The sequence below is a fragment of the Tympanuchus pallidicinctus genome, unplaced genomic scaffold, assembly GCF_026119805.1.
Source record: "Tympanuchus pallidicinctus isolate F22 unplaced genomic scaffold, pur_lepc_1.0 scaffold12, whole genome shotgun sequence".
NCBI lineage: Eukaryota > Metazoa > Chordata > Aves > Galliformes > Phasianidae > Tympanuchus > Tympanuchus pallidicinctus.
This window is the reverse complement of record NW_026294637.1, coordinates 17,379,848-17,394,521: the sequence shown is the minus strand read 5'-3', so window position 1 is coordinate 17,394,521 and position 14,674 is coordinate 17,379,848. Positions and strand designations below refer to the sequence as shown.

General features: G+C 44.2%; 1 protein-coding gene across 7 annotated transcripts in view; it reads right to left on the bottom strand.

Moving 5' to 3' along the window:
- HMG20A (high mobility group 20A) overlaps positions 1-14,674 on the bottom strand; it is a 37,751-nt gene that overhangs the window by 19,460 nt on the left and 3,617 nt on the right. The gene's annotated exons all lie outside the window — the stretch shown is intronic.

Sequence of the window (14,674 nt, the reverse complement as noted above, 5' to 3'; positions counted from 1 at the left end):
GTTGCAGAGCTGAAATGCTCAGTTACACAAAGCTGACCTGAACTACTGTTGGCAATAGTCCTGCTTTGAGTGGGAGGCTGAACTAAAATAACCCCCAGATGTCCTTACTAAGACACATCTGCAGTTCTCTAAACTGGAACTCCACATTACACTCACTTTCAACTACCAGCAGCTCAGCTATAAAAAAGTAACAAAAACCAACTGAAAGCTCTCAAATACAGTGCTTCCAGGAAAGGGGGAGAGATTAGCTCTCTGAAGATGTCGGAGTGAAAGTAATCAAGTTTTGCTTTAGGTTACACAATCTCCTCCAGTTTTCACAGTCCTGAATTAATCTCTTCAAAAAAAAAAGGAAGCTTAAGTAATTAGACTCAAACCTCGTTATTTATGAACAGTATTATGCACGTCTGCAGATAATAAAATAGCTTTCTTAGTCGTCCGGGTGCCTCCAGCAGTCTTTCAGCAGGCAAGGGCCTCTTCTCACCCTCACACCAACCCGGTGGCACTCCGTGCTCCCTCACTTTCCCAAGCAGAACCCAGCAGCTCTGCACCTGAACCACTGGTTGCCACCAGCTCAGGTCCTGCTGCCCACTGGACCTTCTCACCAGGTCCCTGTGTGCGCTCACACCTGGCGCTAGGCAGCAGCAGCAGCAGCAAAGTTACGCTCGCTTACCGACCGGACATCAACCCTGACTGCATGTAAAAACACAACATAAACACAGGAAACTGGGAGCACACACACCTCATTCTTTTTTTCTTTTGTCAACCCACATGCTTTCGGTATGAACACTGGAAGTGTTTGTATCTAAAGACAAATTAACAGCAGTGACTTTACAGTGATTTCTAATCTATTCCAGTAAGCAAGAAAACAAGGCAGGTCCCCAGATGCTGACTGAGGACTGATGGGAACCAACACAAATCTCTCAACTATTTCTTGAACGCAGTTTTCTAGGTGAACTTTTCAATTCCTGCTCAACTCTACTCAGTGTAGAAACATGAGCATCACCAGGGAAAGGAAAAAACTTACACAGCATGAAAACTGAAGTGCTACCACACGCAGAGGGGAATCAAATACCTTAAAAAACAAGTTTGTTCTTAATCTCTTCTCATGCCCACTTTTGCAGGCTATGCCATATAACTGTAGTGTTTTTCCAGCACAAAAATATGAAGTGACAGGTTGAGTTGCACTTTGAGTGGACTGAAAGCTGCCATGGGATCTAATCTCTAGTCACATCTCTAGACTAGAAAGGAAAAGTTAAAAGTAGCTGCATCACCAGTAAGAACAACCTGTGGCTGGGGCTGGAGAGGAACTCCTCAGGAGCACCATTACTATGGCTGCATAGTTAACAATGCTATTAGAGGGAATCAGACCTAAACACATGGGTGACCCCAAACCTAAAACCTAAGGCCAACCTTGTCTTTAAATGCCTTCTACACACACAGTACGTAGTGACATCTGTCACAATCAACTTTCTCTTCTTAGAATCAGGTCATTTCATGGCATGAGCTCCAATGGGAGCATTACATCTGAGCGGGGGCTTCTCCTCTCCTACTTCCTTTTCCTCAGCTGTCTCATCCTCTGTCAGAACAAGGAGCTCCACAGTTTTCCTTTCACAGGACAGCAAGTAAAAAATTGCAACTGTTTTATCACAGAACCACCACAGCATTCCTTAACCAAGCACTGCAACTCAAGCATTTTGTAACAGCTTATTTAAACTCAGATGTTTTACTGAGATACCTTGCTTGACAAACTTGATTTCATTGTATGACAAAGTGACCCACTTAGTGCTGTCAATGTGATCTACCTGGACTTCTAAAGCCTCTGACACTGTCCCCACAGCATCCTCATGGAGAAGCTGGCTGCCCACAGTTTGGATGTGCGTAAGCTCCACTGGGAGAAACACCGGCTGGATGGCTGGGCCCAAAGAGCTGTGGTCAGTGGAGTAAAATCCAGTTGGCTGCCAGTCACAAGCGACAGCCCCCAGGGCTCGGTACTGGGGCCATTTCTATTTAACATCTTTATTAACCATCCTGATGAGGGGATTAAGTGCACCCTCAGTAAGTTTGCAGACCACACCGAGTTGGAGGGAGCGCTGATCCGCTGGAAGGGAGAAAGGCACCGCAGAGGGACAGGCCCCGATGGGCTGAGGTAAACTGGGTATGAGTTTCAATAAGGCCAAGTGTCAGACCCTGCATTTTGGTCACAAGAACCCCAGGCAACCCTATAGGCTTGTGGAGGAGTGGTTGGAAAGCTGCCTGATGGAAAGGGATCTTGGTGTGTGATGGGCAGCCAGCTGAATATGAGCCAGCAGTGTGCCCAGGTGGCCAAGAAGGCCCATGGCGTTCCAGCTTGTAACAGGAATGCTGTGGTGAGCAGGACCAGGGAAGTTATCCTGCCCCTGGACTCGGCACTTGTGAGGCCTCACCTTGAGTACTCTGTTCAGTTTTGGGCACCTCAGTACAGAAAGGGCATGGAGGAGCTGGACCAGGTCCAAAGAAGGGCAACAAGGCTCGTGAAGGGCTTGGAGAATGTGCCGTATGAGGAGAGACTGAAGGAATTAGGGCTGTTTGGTCTCCCCTCAGCCTCCTCTTCCCCAGACCTTATTGCTCTCTTCCAATACCACAGTAAAAATGGACAAGAAACACAGGCAATCAAAATAGAAATTTCAGGAAAAAAATTCAGAGTTCCAATGCATTTCCAAGCAGTTTAAGAAACAAAGGGCAAGATGCAAAGATTAGTTTTACACTTAATTACTTGTATCTCTGTGGCAAGCAGTAAGAGCTATTAGCACTAAAAGCTTGTATCAACTGCTGAACACCTGCAAAAATATAATTTTATAAAGCAGAAGTGTTTGGTTCTATGTTCTCCCCTTCTTCACAAAAACACATGAAGGCAGGGCACGTGTAAGGAATCTCACTACATAACATCCCATTTTCTGGAAGCCAGGCCCCTATTCATAGCTGACAATTCCACTGAGTGACTCCGCACACAAAAGCAAAGAAATGCAGAGCAATGCTTGGTTCTCTCCCTTCAAACGAGTACATTTTGCCTCAACAATATCCAGAATGAAACTTGAGATTTTTTTATTTTTTTTTTTACAGCTAATTAATCATTACCCCAGCAAGACCAGTCCTTCAGCCCCAAGGACACCCCAGGTTTTGCAGTTCCATCTGTAAGTGTCCACTGAGTCTCCACCACTTCTTAGTCTTGCTCTGCCTTTCTCTGAATGTTTCTCTGATGTTCACAGTCTGATGATGTTATATTCCACTTGACATGATGTCTGCCCATACCTATTTTTATATCAAGAAGGCAGAACAGATGCCCCATTAAAAAGAACAGAGACATAACAGACACATAAAACACATCTTAAGCACTGACACTTCTCTGAACCCACACTGGCCATCCACCACGCACAGCCTGCTCGTTTTCCCAGGCTAGTTTTGCCATTCAGAGAGGAAACAGTTACTTCTCTTGAAAATTTACATTCAATTCCTCTGATCATTTATGTCAGCAAGACTTAATCACTTTGCTATGTGGAATGTGAAAAGTGCCACGAGCAAAGCAGTTTATTAAAAGATGTAAATGAATGGAGTCTGAAGTTTTTCACGATGTTTGCTCAGCTCTTAGTATTTACCAGCATCACACAAGTGAAGCAAGAAACAGTGTAACTTAATGCTTGAGTACGGCCATGGCAATTTAAAGTATCAAATGAGTGCTATGAAATGACAACTATGAACGCCAGAGAGCACGGCTGTGACTGACCAGCAAAGGTGTAAGTTACACAATTGAAGACAAAAGAATTCAGGATATACCTGCTGAGACTGAGAAGTTGGTTAAAAGCAATTTTACCACTTCGGCCCTCTCAAAGCACTTCTCACCACGAAAGCTGGCAGGAAATTACAGCAAATACTCCCTGCTCACTTATGCTCTGAGTGGAAACTCGCTGCCGCCGCAGAGGAACGCAGATCGGAATGCCTCACAACAAGCCATCACTGCCCGTCTTACAGAACAGGGGGTTGAATACTTCAGCTGTGAGAATACACCAAATAAGAGATGGGGTACATACTTACAAGAGTGACTCACCACAGGCTCCGTGACCCAGCACAAAAGCATCTGCTCTGACCCCAAGAGCAACAACGACGGCATGGAATTGGATGTTTTACATGTGCTGATATGGCACAGGGACAAAGGTTAGAGGAAATGAAGTGTGGGAAGAATAAATGATTCTCACACAGAACAGACAACCAATTCTGCTCCTTTCGAGACAGGACTCATCTTCAGAGAAAAATGACTCCATTTCCACATGCTTCTGTTCTCATTTTTCTTATGTGTGCTGCTGCTTTGAACTATTTTAACATAAAACAAAAAAAGTTTTAAAATATGATTTAAAGTAAATCATTTTCCTTAGCTAGCCTTTGCTGTGCAGAACAGAAAGATACCCACACACTGATCTGCTACTTCTTTTCCTTTAAAAGGCCAAGAGAACCGATAACAGCCATTTTTTCTCTAATAGCAAGAACGGGGCAGATTGGAAACAGACTGCTTGAGGAGCCTGGATTCTCATTTCTTAAAGTTCTCTAGAAACAGACAAACATGCATCAGAAATGAAAGTTTGGGTGTACAATATGGGAAGTGCACTGAAGGCCCTTTTCAGCCACAGCTGTTCTAAAGAGTCCATAATTTGGGCTGGTTCCCACACAGCACACCATTGGCATCACAGGACAGAAATGGTATGAACCTCAGATTAGGACAGAAAAAGGAAAACTCGCACAAATGAGCAGATACAAGGTTCAAGCAACTATGTAAAAGTCAGAAGACAGCACTCAGAGAGCCCTGCCTGGATTCATGAAAGGAACAGAAATAGAAAGGGCAGTACCATCCTTAGAAAGCATCTCCACAAAGCATCCTCTCTCCTGGAAGTGCACTTTGTTCCCGTGACCATTCTTAACGATTTCCTAACAAGATGAGATGTGTAAAGGCCTTATACAGGGAAAGACTACAGCCACAACACCAACAGAAGGCTTTAGGGAAATTCAAGGACTGCTAACTGCATTCTCCCACTGAGCACACGCCGGGGTTCCCCTCTCACCAAGGGAGAAAGCACTCAAGATTTTCACATCATGTGAGAACCCGCGTACTTCCGTGGCCCTATGAAGCGATCAACAAGAGAAGACAGATAAGTTAGAGAAAGCCTTACTTATCCTCTTCTGCATCCTCTGAAGGCAAGAGGAAATGATGCCATGTTGTATCACAACTGCAGAACAAGGGAGATATCCACCATGGCACAGACCTACCAGAGCACGCTGACCGCTTCCCAGTTCTAAGCAACAAAGCAGGCATGAGAGACGCCTGGGAGGCAGAGAGGCAGGCACAGAGCACGTCTCTGGTGCATCTGCAGCATACAAACCACAAATACCTTGTCCTGCTGCTGAAGTAGGATTAAGAAGAAAGAAGCCATGTCAGCAATACACCAGAATGGCCTAGGCTGAGTGCTTAAAACAGCATGCAAACATTGGCAATGCTTCCTTTGACTCCCAGGCCATCTCCAGTAGACTGGATGAATTGCTCAGAAGACAGTCGCTCACTTCTCCCCACTGCCTTCCTTACTGATGCCACAATCTCTTCTTTGTGCCTATCATTTTTGTTCTTTTATCACATGCAAGAAGCCAAAACGAGGCAAGGGAAAATAATGATTAAGAACAGAGCAGAGCTCAGAGCCAAAGAGCAAACAAGAATCCAGGACAAATGTGATTAAGACCTATAAGTTTAAACTGCCTCCAACTTGCCTCTTCCATTGCTGCTCCTCGGGTGCTATAAACAAGGAATTGCAGAGGCAGGAAACATACACAAGCCCTGAAAGGTAGAGTTGATCTATGCTCACAATACCTGTAGTCCTAAAAGAGAATGTAAATCTTTTCAAATCAGCCCAAGACTGAACAGACAGGAGGGCGCAGTTCTCCTGTGTCACAGCCAAAGTCTCAAACACAACTTCAATGGTTCCCAATTCACGTTTACTTTTAAACGTTCTGAAAGGTATTTGGCATTCAGGTTTGAGTATTTTCCATATTTAACAACCAGCAAAGATCTATACCGCTTTTACATTTCCTTTTGATGAGTTTGTTTCTATATATATTTAAGTAAATATGGTTTCTCTGAGACAAAACAAATATTATCCAACATCTCCATATATGGCTAAAGAAGCACAGCTGTTTTGAAGGTGGTCATATACAAAATCTGTAAGAGCTAAGAATACAACCAAACTTCACAAACAGTCTTGAAAATGCTACTAACCTTAACCCTTTCATTGTGGCACCACAAAAACCACTTGGAGCACTATTTCTCCTTGTGGTTACCCCTCACTGCCCGACACCACCCCATTTCAGACCCACAGAGGTAACTGTGACAGCCTGACTGCAACATACGATATGCAGCTCTTACTGCAAGGGGAAGTGAGAGCTGAACCCCAAGATCCGTGTTGGAAGGTCAATAACACATTGGTTTATTCGTGAGTGAGAAATTCGTGAGTTATAAGTGAGAAAGAAGAGGGCTACAACATATGATCTCACCTCCATACAACATCAATTGGGAATACATTGCCTTGAACAGAAACAGAGACGAGGGAAGCTGGTAGAAAACACGAGATTAGGCAATGTTCTTGTATTTTTGGATTTGTGGAACTGAAACATTTTCCAGTGTAAATGCAGGCACAGTACTGCTGACTCCGAAAACTTCCTCCCCTTGCTTGTCTTTTGCAGCCTGGTAGAAGTGAGCACAGCAATTACCTGAAGATCTGTCACCACATTTAACCCTGCACCTTAGCTCAGGGGCTTTGCAGTTCAGTTAGACAACTGTCCCTCCAGCCACCAGCACTCCCATCTCATTTAGGAAGGGCTACTCCCAAAAAGCATTCTCAGCTGTACTTTTACTCCTCCCTGCACATCCCAAAAAAGCATGACACTGCATTTTCAACGATACAATTGTAAAAGTAAAAAACATTACACATTTATGAATGCTTTAACAATCATGTTTGAGCTCACAGACTTCCTGAAATGACACATTTGTTGCTGTAATGGAAATTTGCCTTCCCTGGTCTTTAGCAGTTGTCCAGAAAGGCTAATTCCCACCCTGGAACTGCTTCCTGACCTCTAGGAAGGGTCATCTATGTATAACCATAGAAAAAAACATGCACATGGCATTCTGACATTCCATGGCAATCCTGCCAAGAGGAATCCTGCAGGTTCAGTCTGCATCTAAAGTGAGCTCGGCTTTTTTTTAACAAAGCACACAAATCTGCACCCTGGCTCTCCCCCAACAAGCACACAGCTCTCCCAGCAGGCTGGCCACTTCTGCCACAGCTCCAATAACTGCAGCAGGGGGCCAACCTTCAGAACCAAGCTGCAGTGTGCAGAGTGAATCCTGGGAGACAGCAGCAACGCCGCTCATCTCCAACCCACAGCATAACATACGTAGGTCTTGTGCTTCAGAATGTAAATGATACCTAAAGGAAAAGCTTATTGCTTCAAACTATACCAAGAAACCAAGCTTTTCCAAACTTTAGCCTGTGAAAATGGGATTTCTGGACAGTAGGAGTGCTACAGTTACTAAGCAAGAAGCAGACTTGCTTAGTAAGGGAATCACTTCCATTGAAACTGTGCTCTGTTCAAGTACCCATGCCTCGCTCACCATCACCTTGTTCACACTCCTGTTTAAAATGCTTCTGGCAGCGCTTCCCAGTTCCACCTCCTAATCCCACTTTGTGTACACAAATGCACACCTCTCAGCCACAGAAGAAAATTCGGCAGATTCCAGGTCATTTTGCTATGACCCAGCCAGCACACACTGATGAGCAAGGCCACGTGTCACTCTCCACACTTCTTCGTTGGCCATCCCCACCCAGTTCCACAGGAACAGAAAGGGAGCAGCATGAGAAAAGCCCAAAGTACCTCCAGAAATATTTTATGGATGACAGCATGTTCTAATCCAATTTCTGTCCACCGCGGCGAGTTTTCCACTCACACAGTAAGTAATACGTCCTTCTGCTGTATTTCCTGGTTTTGCTTTTAAGATCTCAAATATCACTTCTTTTCAAACTTGCTATCGCTCAGAGTTAAGACTTCATGTGGATAATATTCTGATCCTTAGAACAAAGCATTGCTCTACAAAAAGAGCACTGAGTCTGCAGCCCACCAGGGCAGAGTGTCCAGCTCAGTTTCTGGTCAACACAGGAGCAAACCAGCAAATTTGCCATCCTCACTGACGGCTTTTGTGCCACTGCAGAAATAAACACTGCTTGTTCTTACGAGAGACACTGTGATGAGTAGAAAACAGCAGGTAGAAGCAGCTGAAAACATTCCTTCCAATGGCCACAAGGATAGAGAAGAGCAATATATGGAGCCAGGAGCCAGACTCCATGATCCTTATGGGTCCCTTCCAACTTGGGACATTCTATGCTGGAACACCTCTGCCAACCTTGGCTAAACAGTTCTTCCAGTAGTGTGCCACAGATGGAAAGCACACACCTACAGCAAGTGCTCACTTAATTCATCTATTAACAAGAACAATCTGGAGAGCACCTCAATGAGGAAAGCAGGACCTTGTCTCCAATAAGGGGAGCTACAGTTGGACTTGGACCATCAGAGCATCCCACACAAAGGCTGCCTCCCTCCCCCACCACATCTAGCTCAGACTTGGTCTCCATTCTGAGTAAAAGTGGTACTTACCCCAACTTAAACCATTTCAATGCACTGTAGAAAAAAATGGCAAGCTGCCACTTCAGACAGGACTTACATGTTAAGCTCACTATACTGAATCCACATTTCAGAGATGTTAAGTAGGCTTAATTCAGCAGCAGTTTTAAGTAATTTTCTTCTGACAACTGAAAAGATTAGCTCAGGGTTGCTGTGCTTGCTACTTTGCTAATTAGCCCACTTGTTCAGCACTCACTGTCCTTCAAGTGGAGGACAAGGCATAGCAAACTGCATATAATTCTACAAGATTATAGAGATGACAACTGAGGGACCAAGAACAAGATACATCAAGTTCTTGAATGCATGTAAGTCTTCATTTCTAGCCTTACAAGAGGGTTCTGTGTATGACAATAGGAACTTAAATCTGAAAAGAGAAGCAAATGGGTGAGTCCAGGCTCTTCTCAGTATGCAGTGATAGAACAAGGAGCAACGGCCCAGAGCTTGAACGCAGGAAGTGCTGTACTGGCATGCAGAAGAACTTCTTCATGGTAAGGGTGACGGAGCACTGGAATGGGCTGCCCAGAGAGGTGGTGGAATCTCCTTCTATGGAGATACTCAAGAGCCAGCTGGACGCCGATCTGTGTGACCCATTGCAGGGAGCTGCTTTAGCAGGGGGTTGGACTCAACGATCTCTTGAGGGCCCTTCCAACCCCTGCAATACTGTGAGCCTCTGCTGGATCAAGAATTAAAGGGACATTCTGGGCCAAAGCTGAATCAAGCTCACAAACTAAAGCTCATGCCACTGGCAGCATGCAACCACCTTCAGAGCAAGGTGCAGGCCCTGTGTGAATGACTGCTATTTCCTCTGAACAAACGCAGTGTGCAGACCAAGAGCAGCTGCTGACACGAGTGAGGTGGGCTCGTGTGCTTGAGCTATGCCTACCTGCACCAAGGAAACACTGCACAGACCAGAGACGGAGGGCAGTGAGAACTCACTGGGAGAAAGAACCCATGGAATCTTCATCTTTCTCAGTTCTTTCAAGAATGACCAGCCTGGCCACACCATAGCCTCTAAGAGGTAATTTAATAATGAAATGCTTCAGCCAGTGACTGAGAGACAGCAACAATCAGATAAATTCATTTTTGCAGCAAGAACCACCACCTGATGCCTTAATTTCTCCCTATGGCTTTAAAAAAAATAAATAAAATCAGACCCTGTTAGTCTTTCTGCTTCCTCTCTTCTATACAACTTTTCAGCTCTATCACCTCTGTTCCATGTGGCATCATCTCCTTGTGGGCTTCCACAAACCTCCCATCATCTCTGAATTCCTGGCCAAAACTAGTTACAAATCATGGTTTGCCACTGCACTGAACACAACAGTGGCAACACTCCTCTACACTCACCGTCCAAAAAGCAACTGATCTGTCAACTGTTTCACTGATCTGATCTGTCATTCTCTCTTTGCTCCCTCAAAGATCAATTGCCTAATTCCTTGTCAGCTTTTGCTGATGTACTGTCTGGCTTATTTGGGATGATTACTCAGTGCTTCATTTATCTTTTAAACACCAAGCTATTTAGCAGTAGAAACACAAGTAAATGTCAGAAAACTCGTTATTGTGATTTGCAAAAGCCTTTAATTCCTCACATTTCTATATTTTCAATTATAACGTTATACAGATGCAGCTGAGCTACTGAGATGCTTCTAAGCAAGTTGAGAAGCAGCCACTTACATCCCAAGTGTCAAAACCATAGGTATGACTGATTCATTTCCTACTGTAAATCCCAGCTCGCTAAGTAGGACCTCCGTGCCTGCAAGAAGCTGTGTCCCTTTCCCACAGCAGCCTCAGGCAACGCGCTGCTGCAAGGCTGTGCTACAGCCCTGCTGCTCAGCTCTGCGCTGTGCTGTGCTCTCTCAGCAGCCACAGGAGCTGGGAGGAAAGAACAATGCGACGCAGCCATGGAGTGCTGCATGGCTACATTGTAAAAGGCATTAATTAAATGTCTCTATGAGAACTCAATTATAGACACTTATCTGACTAACGTTACTGACCTCAGAGCAGAGATGAGCCGCTTTCACATCCATGAAGAGAAAAAGTTTCTGCATGCAGAGTTCTCAGAAGACTATAAAAAGGCGCTGTGATAAAAGCTGGAATGTTGCCTTTTGGAATGCATAGACAATGCAAGAAATTTCCAACCTCTTCTGTCTTCCTACTTATCAGTATGAAGATGTAACCCCTTTCTGTGCACTATTTGCATATCAATGCACACAATACTCATCCAAATAACAGCAGAATAGGAGCAACCCTCAGGAAAACGCTGGGAAGTTTCTTGTAAGCAGCTGTTTCCTACACACTTCTGATACAGGTCTTTTCAGTAATCTTCCTGAGGAATGGCTTTGGGACAGAAAGCAAGTTGCTCTTAACTGGGAACGAGATCACCAAGTAACTTACCTTAAAAGAAATGTTACATATTGGTTACTGAGACCCGCTGTAAGGGCTGACTGTAACACCGCGACCTTTACAGCTTCCCATTGCACAGCCAGCTGGGTTTTGTTCTGCTTTTGTGTGCTACAACCCACGCTCTAAGAATGCTTATCAATAAATGCTGATCAGGCTGTGATGTGATAAACTTATCTTTTTGAGCAGTTAAACAATGCAGCTCCTGCAATCCCTTCCAGACTGAACACAGACCTTCAGCTAAGTTCTCAGAAAACAGTGACAGGAAGTCAGAGTAATCAACAAGCTTCAAATTGGTACCATTTTGTCCAAAAGCATTGCATTTCAGAAAGCAGAATAAATCAGGCTCTATGTGGGACTCCAAACTAGCATTAAAAATTCAGGAATCACAAACAAATGATTCAGAAGCTTTTCTTTTCCCTTTCATTTTTTCCCATATTCTGAGCTTAAAATATATGATTTTTCTTCCACATTTAGTTTCAGCAGAACACAAAAATGTCAGGTCTCGTTCTGAACCTTCATGTATTTGGATACAAACAAGACCTAAGGGCAGGCTACAAGACTGCTGAACTGCAGAGGCTTGCTCCTTTCTCACCTGCCTGTGGCCATGCCTGGGCTTTTCATCGAGTTTTTCTAACAGGAAAGAACAGAAGCTGGGTGTGTCCCACCATCTCAGCTACGTACTTGAAAAGACACAGAGCTCAAACACCAGAGTTTATAAAAATAAAAAGGAAAGAATGCATATGGAATTTCCCACTTCTACCGACGTGAACACTCATACAAACTTACATGACCCACCCCCCGACACCAACAGTTCTTGCTAGCTGGACTCTTTCTGCTAGCAGCCTGCCATTCAGAGCTTTGAAATCACCTGCCCAAGACAACCAAGCCTAGGAGGAAAAAACAACAGTCCTCCATTGCCACAGGTGAGATTAGCCTAAACCTATTTAACTACCAGCTACTTCAATCACAGCACCTTCAAGCCTGCAGAGCTCTGCTCACGAGACAAGGTCTGTGCATGAGCATGCTGAAGAAACAATGGCATTGCATTGATGTGTTCTTAGTTGACACCAGGTGAAATGGTTCAGCAAAGCATGAAGTGAGTGCAGCAGCTGGCAGGGGAAAGCAGGATGCAAGTAGCACAGCCAATACTGACCTACATTTCTGTAGCTCCACGGCCTGAGATTCAGCTTTTATCCCCCTACAACTCAAGTGATGTCAAAAATGAAGAACACTGGAAAAGATTCCAGTAACTGAGAGCTAAAATAGTCATAAGTGAGAGGAAATATGAATACCAGAAAAAAATTAGGATTATCTCATAAGCTGACTTGACATTTTCAGGTTTTTTTCCATCCAATGTAAAGCTAAACATTTATTCTGTTAATGAAAGATGAGATTCTTTCCCATGACTCTGGAAACAGAACTCTAAATCCACAGATTCTGATTATTTTTCTAACAAGGGATATTTATGACATTGCTTCTTCATATCTTATATGAATTGCAGATTATTTACCTCTCCACCTTAATTAAACTGAGCAGAAGAACAGTTAAAGACAAATTCATTCCCAAGTAGTGACACAGTGAGGATTAAGGCAAACGCTGGTTGTCTCCGCTCCATTTCAGCCATAGCAGAAGATGCACAATTCCAGCTGCAGCACTGCAGTAACACAGCCTGAGCCAGCAGTCTGCTCCTAAAGCCTTTCATATGGTTACCTGCCACAGAAAGAAACTGGATGCCAGGGCTGATGAGAGCCCACTGTGTCACACCGTCAGATAACTACAATGCTGGCCAGGCACAGGTCAACATCCTCATTTCTACTATTATTACAATTATTTGATCTTGCCCTGGCAAAGTTTGAACTCCAACAGAAAGTGCAAGCACATGGTTCCATGCTGTGCTCCACCACCTCCACTAAGCATGCCAAGTTATTCCTGGGTGAACTGTTTGGAATCACAGACCTTCAGATCCTGTGTAAGAGCCCTCCTTTGCTGCAGTGATGACAAACACTGAGATCCAAGAAGCAAGCACCAATGCAGAACTCGCTCATTACAACACACAACCTAAAGGAGAACTGAAGAGCATTTAAAAACGCCTGCTTAGCTCAAGACTCCAAAGATGTGTTCATCCACATCTAGAAATCCTATATAGTGTGACTTATGAGATACTCTAGGAAGACACTTGTGTATTCGATGCAGTGGTAGCTTTACTTGAAATATCTTCCTGCCTTAACTCCTGAATTCTGAATTGTCATCCTTTAGGTAGGTGTCTTTGTCAACGCCCTGGATATGTGCAGACAAATCCAAGGAAGATGATGTGTGTTCTTAAAGAAAAGTAAGCTGTGGAGAAGTAGAAAAGAACCACTGTACTAAGGAAAAAGGTGTGCAGTATTATTAAAACACACCACTAAAGCATACTTAACACACAGACTTCCTCCTACCCCGGTGCACCATTTATCCCATACTGGGAACACTTCCCCCACCCGCCTTCACAGCAGAAATGCAATGTTAGCAAACTCCAAAGTTAAAGTGTGAAAGAAGATTCACAGTTTACAGTTTCCAATACTTGGCTTGATGCTGATCTGTTTTTCTGTTGTATATTCTCATGCTATTACCAGAGCTTGTTTTGTCACAGCACTCTCCCCTGCTGTTCCAGCTATGGAGACTGACACTTGAGTTTCCCAATCATGATGCCAGACACCACGTCTTCTGAGCACCAGCGTGGGATGCCTTGATTTCACTTCATCAGAAATTCACTTTGGATGGACAAACAATGACAGCCCCAGAGTCACAGCCGTGAGATGGTTACTTCACCTCTTCTGACACAAATGGAACAACCAGATTCTCACAGAACATCCACTGACATGCCTTGTTTTCGTCAAACACTGCACCAAGGCGAAGAATCGTCATGCCATCTCATCGCCACAGCTTTGAAACAGTAACCAGGGAAATTCCAAGCTAAACAATAACATTTCTTTTCTGAGCAACAAACAAAAACCCACAAAAACACTAGTTAATCCCATGGGACTGATCTGAATTCAGCTAATTCTCCTCTAGTGACCACCATCTACTTCACACTGAGAACCCATCCAACTACAGCAAGTAGCTGTACTGCAAGTTTCCATACGTATTTAGATCTCGCCATAAAATTGAGAGATACTCACTGGTCATCCTTAACCTTGTGTCTATACATACATACCCCTCACACCCAGCACGTGCTGGGACAGCTACCACATGCAGGGGACAAGCTGGGAAACTGTTTCATTCAGTAGCCAATTATCCCCATGCAGTTCAACTTCACATCACAGCTAGCAGCACTGAGGTGGGCTGTCCTGTATCTCTCCAACCAAAAGTGATGCACGGATGTGCAGCGTGCTGCTTTAAGGAGCCAAAGATACAGCAACTCAATGCCATTAAGTGGATGAATTCTTTCCTGACAGTGAAATCCCCCCATCTGCTGCACAGTCAGATAAACATCAGGATAACTCAGCTGGACTTTCAGCAACCGTTTATCGTATCAGTATTGACCTGAGGT